We start from the raw sequence: 16760 nt of genomic DNA on the forward strand, positions 1-16760 counted from the left end.
AAGCTGCAGCAACTCGTGTTTCCCCTGCACACAATCTGACACTAATAGCACTAACTAATCATTATTCCAGGCCTGCTTTAGCTCCATCTGACCTCTCCAAAAAAAAAAAACAAAAAAACACACACACAAAAAAAAAAAAACAACACTTTTTTTTGGTCGAGGCTGCATTCCCAGTGCTCGCTCTTATGTTTTTGGCTTCTTCCTTGTTCCTTAGTTTCCCTTCCCCCACTTTTCTAACACAAAAGAAAGGAGACAGGCTCACCCACCTAGCACAAACATCCGGACAAACCACTTCATCTCCAGCCCCAGATCCTGAAAGTTGCTTTTTGGGAGGGTGTGTGTGTGCGTGACTGATGTAGCTCTACAATACAGCTTAATTCTGAAGCCTTGCAAGACAATTCATTTCCACAGGTTAAGGCCTGACTTAAACTCGTGTAGAATTGGATAGCAGGGAATACCTGACTTGCAACCCCAAGTTAGTAGAGCTGCAAATTTTGGTGTTGTCCAGTTTTACAGAGATATATTTTGCCCTTGGACAGGCACGGGATCTCTTCCTGCTTCCTGAAAACAGGAATATGGTTAATTTGCACACACAAGTCATCATTCAGCAGCAGGACATGCAGAGATAATGCTCCAAAACTGAGTAATAAAAGGCAGATAACTTTAAGATTTTCACTACCTTCTATTTTTTGACTTCTGCATGTGCAAGGCATCCATGCACCGCCAGCATCTCTGTGGCATTCCTGTAATCTCGGTGTTGTTACCTTTAATCCCAGGGCAGCGGTGCAGCTGTCTGCCTGTCAGTCTCAGGGAATCCGCAGCTGCCCAGAGAACAGAAAGGTTTGCAAACTGCCTAAAAATACACGACAATTCAAAGGAAGTGTTATGTGTAGCTCAGAGCAGGGAGAAGTCAAAGTCACAGGGTGGTGAAGTAACCTGCTACTTGGCAGAAGGACACAATTTCTTCTTTTTTTAAGCTACTTAGAAAGCTTTCTGACACACAGGCTGCCCCCTGCATCTTATCAAAGATCAGTCAAGCTGTAATGACAAATTCACTTCCACTAACCAACATGTAGTGTACTGACTCTGCAAAAAAGGCTTCAACAAAATTTTGGTTTTTGTTCTAACTTTGCCTTTGCAGCTGGCCAGGAAGCTGGGCTGAGGCACAGTCCTCTATTAACTGGTAACCTGGTTTATGCCTCAGGGTTTTTAAGTGATTACTAGGGGCTGAGACCCCCCAGCCCTTCGTGCATATCACAGCCATGATGCTGGCATAGTACTTCGTAACTCTTAATTTTGTGCCAGAGCAGTGAGACAGCTTTTGGCAGAAACAGGGAGATGTCATGGAAAAGGTACAAGTCCCGCTCTCATTCCTTCCTGCTCCTGCTCCTCTGGTGGGTTCAGAACCAGCTCTGGGTTCACCAAGGGGAGAGAAGAGTCTGAATCGCTCCACAACCCCTCGGACACCACCACATCACAGCTCCAGCGCGGCAGGAGACTGACACCAGGAATAGCCATGCTTTTCCAACATCCAGCCAACAAAATCCAAACTCCTTTCCCCACGTTTGCATTCATTAAAGAGTGCTGGCTGCTGACACCCAGGCAGCCCCGCCACCCACAAGAGGTCACTGCTGGGCCAGGCAGGGAAGTTTTCCTATTGCCGCTGCCCCGATCTGACAGCTGCTCCCCATAGCTGCAGCTCTGGGGCTCCAGCCCCACCTGCACCCCAAAAGCAGCCCTGCAGCTGGGATAGGAGGTAGCAAAGAGGAGCGTGCGTGGAACTGCTGAAACAAGGCACACCTGTTACCCACCCACATCGTGCTGTACTGGGTCTAACCAGCAACCCAATGGCTTTCCTTTCACCAGGGAGAGATGCTTAGTCATTTCTAGCACTATTTCCACTTGCATTAAAAATGCGTAGTCAGGCTGCAGAGACTGCACAAGAATTTGAGCCAACAACCCACAAAAAAAGCCACCAGCAGCAAGGAGAATGTGATGCAGACAGAATGCAATTAGTTACACTGCTGGAATCCAGCCAGCACAATCAATGAGTTATGTTCCCAGTGTTGGGATAGATTTTTTTTTTTTTTTAATTTCAAATTTAAATTAGATTAATATGGGATGTTCCTTCACGCTGTGGTTGCACGGATTAAAATAAAGGCATTAATATTATACATTCACAGAGAAACAGTATGCTGCAAACAATACTACATTTAAGATCTGGTCTAAGAAAAATGTAGGGACTGCATCTCTTACAGTTAGTAACAGGAAAATAGGCCAAGTAACTGTATTTTGGGGGTGCAGCCTTTACACTGCCCTTCGCAACAGAAAGCTCTGCCTACATCCTGCAGTTTTAATGCAGATGAGACAGGAACATAAAAGCTAATAATGAGACCCCTCGAGCAAGAGAAGTCATGAAGTTTGCTGGCTTCCCTGGTCACTGAGCCAGAAACCTCACGTTTTCACACAAGTTGTTTGAAACAGATGAAGTGAAAAGCAGCTGAGACAATTCTCCTTACTGGAAAGGATGTAACAGAGCCCAAGAGATTAGTTCTTTCATCGATATGACGACCCTTAACCTCTAATGTCCAGAATCCAAAGATCACCCTGAAAATGTGCAGTAAAACACCATGCCATACTCCTCACCCTCCCTCACTGAGTACAGACAAAATGTCTGGATTTAAATAATTCACCAATTCTCTCTCCACGTGCAGATTCTGACTGCTCAGGTCCCAGCAGACTTGTGCACTAATACGATTTGCCCAACCATGACCACATCCCCACCGGTGTCACTTGGCGTTGTGTTGTTTGCATCATATGGTTCCTTCCCAGGCAGCAAAGAGCACATTTAACCAAACGCTTTGAAATACAAGGCCCACATTTTCTGACAATCACTGCTACCCATCCGGGTTTTAGCACTGCCACACCAAGGTTATATACAGAACATAGCAACAGACAGGAATTCAAGCCCACTGACTTTATTAACACAAGTGAAGTTGCTCAGGAATTATATAGTGAGACAGGTCGAGGCCCATGTATTTGACCCAGCCACATTCCAGCCACTCATTGCATCACTCCCACTCAGCCAACACCCAGCTCAGACAATAAGGAGCAGTGACACTTTGGGACAGGGCACCTGAGCAGGATACTGAGAGGAACTCTCTGCAGCAATCTTCATGGCAATCCTTCAGTACTTGTATTTTTTTTAAGCTGTTCTTATTACCTGTAATGAGTTAAGCTAAAAAGCAGAACAACTGCACCCTGTTATTCTCCCAAAAATTGTAGGGCTGATGGCTACCTTTGCTCTATGAAGAATAAACCTAAAAATGAAAACCCATCAAAAATAGTAGTTTATCAGGAAAGCTGATGTACTAGCTCAAAACACGACAAATACCCTGCAAAGGCTTGAGATGAGGTTTCAGAAGACTTGCAACAGAAGGATACTCTGCTCCCTTCTGGCCATCCATTATCTTCTGAGTGCAGAGCTTTGCCAGACAGTTCATAGATTTCCATAACTCCCTGCAACCGGTGCACTTATGTTTGTGTCTGGAAAAAAAAAGAAGGCATACAGAAGTGTAGGCAAAGTCAGCGTTGTAAAGGGGTTGTAGTTGTGATGCCCCTGGATCATGACACCCAGGCAAGTCAGTGAGGGCCACAGAGCATAAAGCAAAGCCAACCTAATTTAATCAAAACTAATGAAAGCTTATCCTCTACACGAATACTGGAATTTTAAAACAAGGTTTGGGTGAGGTCTTTCCCTCTTCTAAGGTGGATGTGCTCTTACATTCCCTTCTACAGAACTGATCAGATATCCTAGACTCGCTTTTTCCCCCCCTCATAAATCCTCCTTCTCTCCCTCCTACTCATAGGATGCAAGATCAAATGTCTCATTGCATCATTAAAACCTAATTAACTCTTCCCCAGAAAGATCAGCTACATTTTTGGGCTCCTGAATGCATGTACTTGCAACACAGCTGCCGATCAACAGCCAGGAGAAAGTGCCGACAGGTGAGTTCTCCCCATGCTGGGCTTAAAGCCAGCTTGTCATTACTCAGATGAGTTCTTCCCACAAGCAGGCTCTTCTCCTAGTACCTAATGTTGTATTTCTGCAGCATTACTAATGACAGTTGGAATTTTATTAAAAATATATATATGCATGTGGAAAGGACAAAGGAAGAACAAAGCAACTTGCAATATGTTCATCTTCTTTTCTTCATCTCATCTCTTATGTAGTCACCACATCAAGCATCCCGCAGCGTTCTTCATGTTAGCTCTTTGCTTCATCAGGCAACCCAAGCTCCAATGAACACAGTACATCTGGGCAGCATCCCAGCCTGGATCCCCATCCACCTCTCAAGCCAGGGAGATATGAAGCAGGCCCAACAATGTGTAGCACTTCTAGGGCAGTATACTTGCTGATTGCTTCCTTAACTATTGCTCACAACAACCAGCTAAGACACTGCCAAAGAAACACTCACAGCTGGCATCACACAAGGAGAGAAGTTAGGGTGGGCTGTTCGGTCTCCTCCTTTCTTCTCATTCACAGAAGGCAAGAGTCTGGGGACAGACAAGGAGTCAATGAAGTAACTGAAGCAGCACTAAAGAAAACAGCTCTCTGGGGAGAAGAGGCTCCAAACCATGAATTGATAGATACCCTGTTCTTTAACCCCAGTCTCGATTAAAACCTCTAAGCATTACAAATATTAACAAGCTTACATGTCTGCATTCCTTATCTCAAACAGTTCCCAAGTTTCACACAACACTGTTCAGGCAAGACAATGGACCACTAGAGTGCTTCCAGACACTTAATAGTTTAGGGACACAGGACTGTTTAAACTCTAGGTGGGTTCACCTGAATTCACAGCTCTGCTCTTAGGTCACAGATGGTGTTAGAAGAACTCACTGGAAACACAACCATCTGCAAAACAAAAGAAAAAAGGGGAACAATACTCACTCGTATTAAAGCCATTTGACTTTCCTATTATAGATGTGGAACAGCCTGAGATGCACCAGACGTGGTGTTATCTAGCATTCCTGCAGTCCTCAGTTCCTGGAAACATGTGAACATGTTGGAAGGCAGCCTTCAGGGCAAAGCAATTCTCAACTCTTGCATCATAGCCTCAGAAGCAGGTTATTACTCCTAGGGTCTCTTGTGCAACACTGCAATATAAAGGTAAAGCATGCTGCATGACTAGAAGCTCACTCACTTTCATCAGCCTCTAACACATACACATTCCAAGACATCTAAGCCTTCCCTTCATCCTAATGCATGTGGTTAGGAACACCAGAAATTCAAACAAGATAGCTTTGTGTTTGGATAGCAAAATAGAGCACCAAGACACTAAATTCTGTCTTGTTCTCATTTCATCTTCCAACAGCTATCACAAAGGTGCCATCTTGCAAAGGAAGGCAAGAGCATCAGCTGAACGGCAAGGATCAGAAATGCCTCCAAGTGAGAACCAGCTGGTAAAACCCTGAACTCCTGGCTATTACTGAGACTTCAGAATGGCTAGCATTTGCAGCACACGGTCTTCCAGGAAGGCATACAGTTACTCAGGACAGACCTGTTGGGTTTATTGTAAGAGTTGCTGGATGAAGTTCAGTGGCTTCTGTTGTACAGTAGAGCAGTGGAGGTGACGGAGAGCTCAACCCCTCTGTACGCTATCAAAGGTGACTGACAAAGGTGAAATGAAGTGCAGTAACTGCACACCAATCAAACACCACGGCAGAGAACAGATACCCACCAGGCACTGTGATAACAGAACAAGGGCTCCGTTCCCTGTTTCCCAGGAGATGGCAACGATTAATTAACAAATCACTTCTTGACTGTAAACCTTTTAACCCTGAGGAAAAAAAAAAACCAAACAATTCTAAAACATCAAAATCAAGAGCTGACAGCAGTCCCTACCTTCTTGCCCTGAAAACGCATCTGTCCTACTCTGGAACTAGCTATCTTGTTTAAACAATAACCTAATAGTCCCTCCAACATTTCCCACCAGGATCAGAACAAACCAGACTACCTCAAAGGCAATTACCAGGTCAGGGACAAGCACAGCTACAGGAGACCAAAGCAATCAGGTGCAGAAGAGGAAGATACTACATCTCATCCTCCTCCGGGGAGGAACAAGACTGCAGAATTACCTGATCTGGGGACTGTAGAACTTTTTCGAGCCACTAAAAATTAAGCACAACAGGGCCAGTGAAAGATGCTTTGGGGCCAGCATTTTAGACACAAATGTCTCAGGTCTAACCCATTGAGTCCTGCTCCTGGCACACAGAGATCTCAGCCTGGGGTTGTCCTGCTATCACCAGCTTCTCCTAAGGGGTTTTTCCCTTTAGAGAAGATAACAGAAGACCTGTTTCAGTTCACAATGATCTCACTGTCACCATACGGGTGACAAAGCAGCAGGAAACGAGTTTGGTGGATCACATAACAGTAAGTGGAGTTAGCCCACACAGAAAGCACTGCTATAAAAACAAGCTGATGGGTGGGGAGGCCAGAAATTCTCTCCTGTTACGGAAATACTGCATTCCAAGAAAGGTAAAGAGTCCTGTCAGGTAAGATCTGCAGAAATCATTGTCATCACTGAACTATGTGATACCAGAAGCTGCGTTTCACCAGGTACATTTATTTCAAGTTCACTCCCTGCCTTGTCATCCTCCTTTTGTCAGGGGGAGTTTTAAGCAGCAACTGACCCACTCACAAGCCTTGAGCTAGTACTTGAAGAATTACACAAGGTTTCTCTGAAGTTTGAAACCTCTCCTGCTGGAAGCCTGATGCAAGCAGATCCTATCACTGGGGGATTCAAGTGCTTCCTGTTTTAAGGCAAAGCACAGCTGAAGCTTCGTCTGTGAAATTGGTGGGCGAAACCCAGAAACAGGGAAAAAAAAATATATCAAAGATTAAATGACAGTTTCCAAACTTCAGAAAGATTTAGGTTAGAAGATACTTCTGGATACCAGCCAGTTCAGCTGCCTATTTAAAGAAAGACTAAGTTAAAACTAGATCAGGATGCTCACTTTTGTGCAGGTTCTTCTTATCAACCTTGCCCATTTCTACGCCACAGAATCACAAGTTATGTCTAGCTGAGAAACTCTGCTTACTAGGGTGAAGTGGCATGGCAGAGAAAAATCTGACAGCCGTATATAAAGCACTGTAGCAGAACAAGAACAATTTATCTCCTTTCTCCCAAAGCTGTTGGGCTTTCTTATTCTGAACATTCAGGTAGGGGAGGAAATATATTCTCCATTGCTTCTCCAAGTAGTTTTCCTGACTTGTAAGCTAAAGGTTTCCCTTTTAAAGATAACACATTTGATAAATTGACTGATTAGTGTCCGACAATATGCAGATTTTGGGTTAGTCTCAAATTTTCAGAACTACTGCTGATTATTTATCTCCTACTGCAACGCCTGAGGTACGCCAACAAGTTGGCCAGAAAATGCTTCTAGACTGAGTCTCTGCAACACTTATTTAGCATTATCATACATTTCCTGGCACTTCCTTCTCCTCCCATCCTCAAACTCCCCATAGGAAGCTAATCCCAAGTACAAGACTAACTGCTTAACAGCTACCATTTACTTTTTTTTAAAAAAAAAAAAAAAAAACAAAAAAAAAAACACACACAGCAAAAACTTTCCTTATGAAATGCATTGATAGGACCCTAGGTAGGAGAGAGATTTACCGCCTCCTTGCAGTTCTGCAGCTGGCAGTGGCACCCACGGTCCATCTGAGCTCCCAAGTGACCCCAGCTTCCTGATGCCAGGTCTGGTACACTGCAGGCATGGTGTGCACGGGTCCCAGGGAGGTGCAAGCACCTGTTTCATAATTACGACTCGCTGCAAACTCCAACAGTTCCGGCTTTCTGATATAGCTGCGACTCCACCCCACCTCCTGCCACCACTCCTGCAGGCCAGCCTCGCTGCTAATAAAGACATGGGACAATACCTCTGCAGTGAGTCACGAGCTGTCTGAAAGAAAGCAGAACTAAGGGGAAAAGAAGAGGCAAACACTACCAGCTCCTTTCTGTAAAACACAATAGGACAGGCAAAAATTGCACAAGATAGGTAAGCAGCAGATAAAGTGACAAGAATAAAGTAGTCCGAGCCTGCTGCATGCCTGACCCTCCTAATTGCAGCTCAGAGGAACAGTTTTTGGGGTTGCAGGCTTGGCCTTACTGCAGATGACAAGTGGAAAACAGTAGCTTTGTAGCCCCAGGATCACGTTGCAGACAGAAGCCAGATCTGCTCTCAGCATCTCCTTTCCACAAACCTCTCTGCACTCCAAGAAGTGAAAAAACTCTCACATATAGCAGGGAAAATTGAGGCAGCAGTCCAGGTTATTACATTACCAAGACCTACAGGACAGCTGTGTCTGTCAGCCAGAATCACCTCATCCATCAAGAAATACAGACACAAATGCTGTAAAACATGGTGCAGTTAAGAATACTCTGAAGAAAATCTAGTAGTAACCGTCTCCTCCCACACCTCAAGAAACATGACATTTAAAATCTACCACATCTCACCCAAACGAATCTTTATTTTTAGTGCTCGCTGGGCCTGGCTAATCCCACTGGCTCATATTAAACCTTCACATCAAAACAAGATAAAGCTGTGGAATTAACATATACCTCACTTACTGAATTTCTCTACATACTGTGCAGTGGAACCCCTCTCATCCCTATCCACACACAATACCCTAGACTTGTGCCTTCCTTCACAACAGAGGCCAATAACTCATTCTTTGCTTAAAGACAGACCTTCTAGCAGCCTTCTGGTATGTAAAGGGGACCTACAAGAAAGTTGGAGAGGGACCCTTTATCAAGGAGTGTAGTGATGGGGCAAGGGGTAACAGTTTTAATTTCAAAACAGGTATGTTTATATTAAATATTAGGAAGAAATTATTCACTCAGAGGGTGGTGAGGCACTGGAACAGGTTACCCAGAGGAGGTGAGGGTGCCCCATCCCTGGCAGTGCCCAAGGCCAGGCAGGACGGGGCTTTGAGGAACCTCATTTGGTGGGAGGGGTCCCTGCCCATGGCAGGGGGTTGGGACTGGATGGGCTTTAAGGTCCCTTCCAAGCCAAACCACTCTGTGATTCATTGCAGCTTTGCTTTGATTTCACTTTTTACATGAAGCAAAAAAACTCACTGATTTCTGCCTTCTAGTATATCCTGTTCTCCCCCCCGCAAAGAACGTCATGAAGCTTTCATTACCTTTTTTCCCTACCTCATCTTTCCCAAAGAAGCTCAGAGATGAGTAACAGCCACATCTTAGCTTTGACGGCAAGCTCTCCAAAACAGTCCAGCCTCACTGGTCAGAAAAGCAGCTAGCAATTGTTACCAGAAGAGCAGATCCACCTTTATGTTTCACTCATTAAACTTTCTGCATATTATCTGTCTGCTTTCCTTTACACAATGCTCCCCCCAAAGCTTATCTAACTTAAACAAAACCCTTATAAATTGAACCTCATCACCCAAAGGCTTATGCAGAAGCACTGTTAACAGCAGAAGTGTTCTGTTAAACCTGCTCTGCAGTCATTTGTCAAACGCAATTAACATCGGTTCTCCCTGTCTAGCATCTTCGAGAAGGGCTTTAAGAAGTTGTCATTCTGGAGCTTACCCAAACAGTTCACAGCTCTGCTAGCAGCTGTGTCAGCTCCCACGTCTACATGAGCCGCATTAATCTCTGTGGAGACATGCCACAGAAGGTGTTCAATGGTAACTTGGACAAAATAACTCTGTCCAACACTGCTGTAGCTCCTGGAAGCGAGGATACTCCTTTCCCTAACTGGCTCCACTCTGCAGCAGCTCAGCACAGCAGGCTGTTCAGGGGTCTTGCTGATTCAGTACCGCAGGAGAAGCCTGGGCAGAGTCCAGCGCACCGCAGCTCTCAGGACTGTACACCACACCTAAGCACGCATGAGTCATTAACCAAGCAGTGCACAAACATTAGCCATAGATCATAAACCTGGAGTCAACAGCCATCTGCAGCCCCATGTCTACCCCAGTGTTGCCACTCAAAAAAGCCTGTGGCTTTACAGCCCAGATAGGCCTGGGAAAGATGAGGTTACTGAACCCAGTAACTTCCTGACCTGCCCCTCCTCTGCAATTCAAGCTGCTGGGACAGAGGGGACACTGCCAGCATGATTCATAGCAGATTTTACTGTCGCAGCAGTTCTGCCTTTCTTGCTTGTTAAGCTCCTCCTCTATCAGGATTTTGATGGATCTTTAAAGAAACTCCTTCTGGACTTGCCTTTTCACTTTCTTCAGGTCTAGGCAGAGATTTGTGCATCTTTGCCTCAGGGCAAGAGGCTGAGTATCAGAACAGGGTCTGCTGCCCACACTGCTTCTCACCTTGCCCCAGCCACATTAGGGAAATTCAGATTTTGGTGAGCACGGCCAGTCAGCTTCTCACCACAACAGCAAGAGGACTCCAGAAGAGTCCCGTGCACTGGCTGCCATTGCCATCATCCTCTGTGCAGAGGGGTGCTCCCCCTGCACCACCAAAGCATGGGGAGTGGAGAGGAGGCAGATGTGAATCTCAGGATTATTTTCAGTACATTATCTGGCCCTCCCATCTGCACAAGCAGATGAGATGCACGCTGACACCAAGGCTGGAGAAAGGGCAGTTAACCTCAGCATGCTCCCCAGGAGCACATCCCCCCACCCCACATTTTCTCCACCCAGGGCTTAAAGGTACTGAAGCAGTGCCAGACACTGCTCCTGCATCGAGCTTCGTTCTCAGGTGGCTTCTGAGATAAATATAGCCTGCATTTAGCAGTACTTGGCATAGACTGTCTGGAATTAACACAGTTGCACTAAAGACCATCATCCCTTGTAAGACACACGTCAATCATGAATGCACTGCAATGTTCTGTACAAGGTATGAGTCTTGCATCTCAGCTGCTTCCCTTGTAAAGGAAGTAACACCAGCCACATATCACTAACAGAGAACACCTACAGAAAGGCTCCAGTGAAAGATTCAGACTCAGTTTTCAGCAATATATTGTTATTGCTGTTCTGCAGCAAAATTGTGTACAATAATTCTTACCAAAGCCTCCTCTTGTTATCTGGGTAAAGGATTCTTGTTTCAGGCTTCAGATGGACTGGGCTCAGATTTGATGTCTGGTCACTGCTCCTACAATACATTCGAATGCAAATAGAAAAAAAGCACATAAACTAAAGGCTGGGATTAGAGCCCCACAGTTGTGTAAGCCCCTTCAGCTGAGTCTCTCTGGAAACAAACAATGGCTTGTGTGTTATTAATTTGTTTCCAGTAAGAGATGGTCTGTACCAGTCACTGGAAGATTACTGGTATTCTACCTTCCAAATGCAAGAAAACACTGATGAGCCTATATAATGGACTAGCAAGTTTCTTCATATACTCAGAAAGATCCCCAGTCATACAAGGAATCCTACTGAGAAGTCTTCTCCACCCAGCTGTAGGGAGCAGATAGAAGTAACTTGTTTTAATATAAAGGAGGGTTGAGATTTCACCAGGAAAGCAGTTTTATTTCTCATTTAACCAATGCCAGAGTGTGAGAGCAAAGATAAGATTTTTCAAAATCTATACTAAAAACAAATCCTCTAGTTCCCCCGTGCTTCAAAACAAGGAATTATATGCTGTTTTTCTGGCCTGCCCTGTTGACATCCCATTCTCTTCTCATTGACAGTATGATCCTGTCACTTACATTACAAGCTTGTCCATCCTCCATGATACAAAAGAGTTCAAAACAGAACAGAGTACTAGAGAACACAACTGGTCAGTTAGCAGCAATAGACAGTTTATTAGCTACTGTTTCCACATGAGTTTTATCAGAATAGGTAAAGAGAGATTTTCATAGTTTCAAACTCGCTACCTAAAACCTATCTGTAGTTCTGTCTTTATATCGGTATTTTTGTCAGACTATGTGGAGAATGGTAAAAAGTCCCACAAACCCACAAAACTAGTTCTAGAGAACCTCCATCTGGAGTCAAAAGGACAAAGCAATAAGCATCCCTAGCATTTCTCCACCAAAGTCAGTGCAGTTTCCCAGGCAGCGAGGTTAAAACCTCATGTTACTGTTCCAACATCATTCATCCCTCAATTGTTTTTTTCCTTGGTGCTTCAGCTTTCTGAAGCTACTTGAAGTAAGTGAATGAGCCTTCTCTTGCTGACAAGCCACTGAAATGACTGGAGTGAAGCGTGGTCACTAGAGTTATCTGTGCTCAGCATCCTTGGGTCAGGTGCAGAGGCAGCAAGTGGCAAAGAGAAAAGGTGCCTCCTACTATTTAAGAGTCCTTTGCCTCTGCCCCATTTGGGATTTAGGCTGAGTAGGTCAAATCACAAAGCCAACACAGTTTCACAGTACATGTGGCTTTGCTAGGTCTGAAGCAGAGCCCTAGATTCCCCCCTCCCAAGATATACTACAAGCTCCTCAAGAAACAGGAGGGCTGCATGGATTATGTCTCACCAACATCCCCACCAGTACTGCCAGTGTCAGAGGGTTACAAGGACCAATCTGAAGCTCCCTGCAGTTGCCTGCCTGTGTATGTCAGTCTGCAAGCAAACTAACTTTGCTGGGATGATTCATCTTTAATGTTACTGGTTGCCAATGTAAGAAGCAGAGCAGTCACTACCGAAGAACAGCAATCATAACCAAATATTACATGTTTACTTTCAGGTCCTGCAAAATAAACCTCATCTCTAGTCTACTTAGGAAAAAAAATTAAAAAGCACCTAACATAGATGTTTTGAAGCCAATAATCATTCTCAGTAACGCTCTCCCTCAGTAAGTGGAAACTCCAAAACACTGTCATTTACAGCATAAAATATCAAAACAGACTGTAAGTACATATGAGGGGCTAAGTCACAAATTAATAAATTTTATATAATAGATGGAAAAGGTAAGCATGATCCTGTCTTCAAAATACAGAGGAAAACTTCATTTACATCCGCCCCACCTAAGATGCCCCTGACAGGCAGAAGGGGAAAACACCAAACCCTGGAGCCCAAGTCTGGGCTGGTGCAGACAGGGTACCTTGAATTAGCTCTAATGGACTGGTACTGGCTTACCTCTGATCTGAAATGACTCCGTGTCTTCTTCAACTCTTACCTGAGCTAGCACTTTCAGACATGCATTCACCTCCCGTGTAACATAATCGCTACCTGGATACTGGACAACACCCTGGCAGTTTGCACAGACACCTGAAACCTCACGGTAAGTAGGTGAGGGATGCACAGGGCACCCAGGCACAGGTACAGCCCAGCTTCACTTTGTCGGTGTTCAGGCAGCGTGAACAGGGAGGAACAAAATTAGACAGCAGAATGGAGCTTTCTTCCCCCACATATTTATCCTTTCCGTTACAAAATGAACGGAGACAACCTTTTGAGCCAGGTAACAGCACTGGAAATAGGACAGAGAGGACAGTTTGTGCTGAGTGGAAGGGACACAGCTGCCAGCAGCCTGCAGACAGCAAAAATCACTTGCATAAAGCACTCATCTTTCTTGTTCCCCCGTGTAAGTGCTGGGCAAACCACAGGCAGCTCAAGCAGCTGGTCCCACACCAACTCAGCTACCTTGCCACCTGAATGCAGAGGCCAGGAAACTCCCCAGACCCCCTGCTTGCTCATGCCCAGTCCCCTGCTTGCCACGGAGCATCCCCAGCTTCCCCTCCACAGCCGCAGCACGCAGGCAGCGTGAGCACACGGCTGCTTTTTGGGGTGCTGGACCTTCCTGTGGGATCCCTCAGACCCCAGGCACTCACCAGCATCCCCGGTTCCAACCTGCATGCCTGCAGGAAGGAAGGGGGCTAGGGAAGGGGAAATGGGAGAAGTTACAGGGAACACCCCCACACCCCGATAACAGAGCAGCGAGGGCATTTCCTCAAAGTGCTCCTGAGTGGCCCGAGGACCTCCAGACACTAAATTCAGATTATTTTTTCCCAGACCAGCACCACCACCTCCCCGCCATCCCACACAGCCACAGGCAGGCTGCACACAGCAGCAGGCAGCCAGCACCGGAGGACAGACACACAGAAACATTGCACAAACACACACACACGGGACTGAGCTCACCTGAGGAAAGGAGACGGTCAGGAGGGCCGAGATGTAGCAGGGCACTGCTCTCCGGGCCTGCTGCGAGCTTTGGGGGCAGATCCGTGATCTGGGATCCTACGATCACACAGCTAGAGGCAGGCTCAGGCCTGGACAAGCCCAGACAAGCCCCAAGGAAGCCTCTCCCCGAGCCTGCCCAGCCTCAGCAGCCCCACACGCTGCAGCCGGGCTCCATGGGACCAGGTGGGGCTTGGATCCCCCATCGCAGCATCGTCCCTCACCGCCAACAGGGATCGCACCCGTCGGCAGCGCTGCGAGGGCTGCATTTCATCTCTCTCTGGCGAAAGCCCAAGTGAGGAAGAACACAGGATTTCTCCGGGATGCTCCCTGGCAAAGGAATGTCACCCACAACTTCAGTCACATCGGAGGCTCCGGTAATCAGGGAAAAAATATTGAGGTGCGTGCTGCGGCAATGATACCAGAAAGTCAGGTCCAAAGCACGCAAACCCAGCCGTCGGGGTCCAGAGGTTTTCCATGTGCCAGCCCACCCACCCCAAAATGTGTCCCCTCACCCCCAGCACCGATTTGGGCACCAGCAGGGAGGCTGTGGAAGGAGGCCCCGGCACCTCACTCCCTCTCCAGAGAAGCCCGTACTGTGCACACACCTAATTAATAACGAGCCCTTCAGAGACAACCGCAGCAGCCTCCTCCCCTCTCACATAATGCAGATTTTTTTTTTTAATCTCTCCTTCATATCAGTGGGTGATCACATTTACTTTTCTGTATTAGTGAAGCTGCAGGGCCAGATCCTGATTTCAGGGCAACACAATCCCAGGAAGGCAGCAGGGCTGCTGCGAGCAACTCCGTCACTTATTCCCACCTTACTCAAACTACCAAGGTGAGCACTCTCAAATAAGAGACAGCTGAACAGCCTCTTTTCCTTAGAAGGTGAGAGAGGAGAGCTCTTTGCAGCCCAGGAAATAACATCGTTTTTCCACCCACCACCCCTCACAACCACAGCCTTATCCTTCTGCAGAGGGAGATCTTCAGCGTGATTTTCCAGGGAGGCTAATAAATCTCCATGCAGCACATAATAGCTTTACCAAGATGTATATAACTATATATTGAAAAGAACACTACCTTGTTGATTTTATCCTACTAAACACTGCCCAGAGGCACTCATATTCTCCCACTTCCTGATACTCAGAGCGATACAGAGGTGGGCTCGTTTAGTACAATTTAGCAATATTTAGAGTCTCCAGCCAAAGATCCCCCCCCCCCAGCCACATCCTATAAAAATAGTTCAACTCCCTCAGCTGTTACTCACTGAGACAGAGCTACTGGAAACAAAAATCAAATTAGAAAGAGCTCAGTCACTAGAAATACAGTTTATAATATGATATACAGTATAAAAAATAGGTATAAGTGGAAATTGTAATTAGAGGGTCTGGAGAAATTTACCTTCAACATACATTCTAGGTCAAAGAAAATGACAGGAGCAAGAAGGATGTTTTATGAGTCTATAAACACTATCAAGATGAAGGAGGGAATTGTTCAGCTTTCAAAGAGAAAAGCCAGGCCACAAAGAACAGATCTAATAAGTCAAAGCACTGGGGTGACAAGACAGACTTGGAAAGGGAGATGAGCAGGGGGAAAAACCATTTCATGACCACAAAAAAGTCTTAAAAGGCCACACAATTATTGTGCTCACTATAACATTAGTGGAGCTTCTCAGTTTGGAGAAGTGTTTTGAACACTAAAATCATACAACTGTTTTAGATTTAACATGATCTAGGGGAATTTCAGTGTCTGACCCAGCTGGGATATAACTTTGATATCCAAGTGATGCCTACAGAGATCACTCATGATGCAGATTTGATTGTAATTAGATCTAACGACAAATGGAGCAATTATCTCTGAGATGCGTCATGCAGCCATTTGAAGTCTGAGCTTTTGTCAGGAAATTCAAAATTTGCTGTAGTTTTGAAGGAGCTGTATACATGACTGTAGTTGCTCAAAAAAAAAAAAAAAATGCAAAGGCTTTGAGTTCTCAGAAGCATTCAGAGAAACAGTGAGCAGTTTAGTTTAGCAAGCTAAACTAAAACTTTGTCAAGCTTAACTGAGATGCTACTTCCCCAACACTAGAGAACACAATGCTGCCCAGCCTCCTTGTCTGTAGCTGTAAGTTAGGTAAAAAGATGGGACTCTTTCTGTTCCCTGCTCTCAGAACAGAAGCAGGAATGAATTTAGAAAACAGGCTCCAGCTTGGACATTTACTACAGTCACTTAGATTCATCAGAGTCCTCTTGGCTGGAGTGACAAGGATGGGAAAACACTTCTGTTCTGGGAACAGGAAAAAGGATGAATGCAGAAGGAAAAGGAGGCTTTTGCCTGGATTACCAGAGATAACCAGTGTCTCATTTTTATCAAGGCTATGGTTTGGCAAAGCATGAAAAATCTGCCATTACTTGCTGGCATATTCACGAAGAACAATTGACTGTGTCCCCAGCTTAGGAAGTGCTACAAACTCCTAAGCTTCCACCAGATATCAAGGGCCCCCACTCAACAAGAGAGTTCAGGCAGGCCTGGTTTTGGTCACCCAACCAACCGAAAATTTAAAGAAGGGAGCAATAACTAGGAAGATGAAAAGTGGTCTGAGGGAACTGTGCTGCATAGAGACAGCCTGGATGAATTTCTACCCTTGTGTGCATGAAGTGACTTTTCCCC

General features: G+C 45.6%; 1 long non-coding RNA gene across 4 annotated transcripts; it reads right to left on the reverse strand.

The window, feature by feature from the left end:
* Nucleotides 1–151: 151 nt before the first annotated feature.
* Nucleotides 152–14010, reverse strand: LOC118177034. Of its 4 annotated transcripts, XR_004755642.1 has the most exons (7): nucleotides 11049–14010; nucleotides 9618–9906; nucleotides 7683–7922; nucleotides 5745–5843; nucleotides 4955–5160; nucleotides 4479–4557; nucleotides 152–3546 (listed from the first exon to the last, which is right to left on the reverse strand). It is a non-coding gene; the product is annotated as an uncharacterized LOC118177034 (long non-coding RNA). The 4 variants fall into 4 exon arrangements; XR_004755640.1 differs by lacking the exon at nucleotides 4955–5160 and adding an exon at nucleotides 4853–4918 and having other exon boundaries at nucleotides 7683–9906; XR_004755639.1 differs by having other exon boundaries at nucleotides 7683–9906.
* Between the last annotated feature and the right edge of the window lie 2750 nt (nucleotides 14011–16760).

Source organism: Oxyura jamaicensis, chromosome 21, assembly GCF_011077185.1.
Source record: "Oxyura jamaicensis isolate SHBP4307 breed ruddy duck chromosome 21, BPBGC_Ojam_1.0, whole genome shotgun sequence".
NCBI lineage: Eukaryota > Metazoa > Chordata > Aves > Anseriformes > Anatidae > Oxyura > Oxyura jamaicensis.